Source organism: Myodes glareolus, chromosome 18 (genome assembly GCF_982192425.1).
Source record: "Myodes glareolus chromosome 18, mMyoGla1.1, whole genome shotgun sequence".
NCBI lineage: Eukaryota > Metazoa > Chordata > Mammalia > Rodentia > Cricetidae > Myodes > Myodes glareolus.
In genome coordinates, this window is record NC_142043.1 from 57,407,000 (window position 1) to 57,409,308 (window position 2,309).

Below are 2,309 nucleotides of genomic sequence, written 5' to 3' on the forward strand. Positions count from 1 at the left end.
TTAACTAATATTTAACAACAAATGATATTTAAAAATAACTTTTCATTATGAAGTTCTGTGCAATTCCAGGGAAAGGAACAAAAGAAATGTGTTTCATGTGAGGTGATTTAACAAGTGTGATCCTTTCCTATTTTGATAAACTAGCAGGTAATTCCATTATTTTAAAATCTTAGTCATAAATATTAATCATTGTTATCCCCTCTTGACAGAAATATAGTATTTATAAAACTAAGCTTCAAAAATTGTAGTTTAAGCTTTTCCTCTGCTGCCGCCAAGGTGCTTGGTCCTTCCGAGGAAGCTAAAGCCGCGTTGGGGTGAGGCCCTCGACTTCATCCGGCGACTAGCACCATGCCATCAGTCCACAGCATGGCCTCCGTCTCCGAGCTCGCCTGCATCTACTCCGCCCTCATCCTCCACGACGACGACGAGGTGACGGTCACGGAGGATAAGATCAATGCCCTCATTAAAGCAGCTGGTGTCAATGTTGAGCCTTTCTGGCCTGGCTTGTTTGCAAAGGCCCTGGCCAATGTCAACATTGGGAGCCTCATCTGCAATGTAGGGGCTGGTGGGCCTGCTCTAGCAGCCAGAGCCGCACCAGCAGGCGGTCCTGCCCCCTCCACCGCTGCTGCCCCAGCTGAGGAGAAGCAAGTGAAAGCAAAGAAGGAAGAATCCGAGAAGTCTGATGACGACATGGGCTTTGGTCTTTTTGACTAGGCGTTTTGCTACCATGGCTAATAAAAGATAAACCTGTAAAAAAAATTGTGGTTTAAGCCTAAATGACTCATTTTATATTTTTCTTTAATATGGTACCCTTGTTTTTGAAATTTTAAGTTATATTGATTGAAGAAAGACATTATTTATATACATCTTGTGTTCCATTTTTCATAGCAAAATGAAATTCTTATAATAAAAGAAATGAACAAACTTCTATTACCCTCTGCTAGCTGCTTGGACATGGGTAGAACTCTTAACTACTCTTAGCCTTAGTTTTAGTGGCAGATATAATAGCATCTTCATTTATGGGTTGTTAGTCATTGAGATGATGGTATCAGCCCAGAAACAACCTTCTAGAACAGAGTCCAGATCATAATGATATACTTGTGACAGTTGAATCATTGCTTGATGATGTTACTTCTTGACTTTGCATTCTGGGCTTTTTAGAGGATTTTGCCTGGTTTTATTATCACACAAGGCATTTAGGCTGGGGCATCTGTGGCTCCAGATCTGGTGGCTTGTGTAAACTATGCTTTTTGTATCAAGACTGTGAATCAGTCCTTCAATGTTTGTATAAATTAAATGAAGATGGGCTATGATGTATTATTTGTAGCAGAAATATTAGTATCCAACAACTTAATAAGAAAACATTATAGTTTCTTTCTTCATCTTGCAGAGAGTCTCTGTGGGTCCCTTAGAAGGTACAGACTAGTCAAGCTTCTACAGTATTTGGCCACTTTCTTCTTCAGAGTTGACTCTGACTTTCAGGGTGGCTCTTAGTAATTCTTCCCAACATTATGTAAATGATACCATCTTCATAACTGAGTATAGGATTAGCACCCCCTTAGAGTGCTTCCTCTCCTTGCTTCAGAGTCAGCGAATAAATATTTGCTACCATACTTGACTATCTACTTTTCATAAACATCTTCATAAGTTTAGAAATGAGACTTCTCTTCTTCAATCCTCCTGATTAGAATCTACATAGTGTGTATGTGAAAAACGATGTTGAAGAGAATAAGGGTGATGTGTTAGAAAGGGTAGCAGGAATCATGACACCTGGCATGAGAGAAAGAGAAGATACAAGGCCATGATGTAAGTTTGAAGATGCAAGGAATGTAGAGTCATTTGAATAGGAAATGACTTGATAATGGGGTGAGATGAGGTCACGAAGACAAAGTAGCTCCCTGTGAGCAAGGAGGCCACATAGATTTTAGATCACACAAAATTTTGTATGTGTGTGTTTTGGGAAAAAGAGTAACAATAACACAAGTGAAGCTTTTAAGAATGGCGTCACTGTATCAAAATTGAGCAAGAAGAAGCAAGAAGAAAGTGTAATGTACTGATCAAAAGACACAAGAGAGGAGTGAGGCTCAGAGGATGGTCCCACAGGGAATTCACTAGCTGCTTCTTTGTAACTGTCCAGTCATCATCAGAGTATTGACAGAAATAGAAACTAGATATAAGGACATGTTTTATTCATTGTGTTGGCCTACTTTGGTCTGAGGGGGAAAAAAACAGTATGATGGGTACAGAAACCGGAAAGATGTTGCAAATTTGGCCAGGGGATGAGATTTGTATGCAGTGTATTTAAGGCA

General features: G+C 39.8%; 1 pseudogene; it reads left to right on the top strand.

Annotated features, from left to right (window-relative positions):
- The first annotated feature begins 366 nt into the window (after positions 1–366).
- LOC125411181 (large ribosomal subunit protein P1 pseudogene) lies at positions 367–752 on the top strand (annotated as a pseudogene).
- The last annotated feature ends 1,557 nt before the right edge of the window (positions 753–2,309 follow it).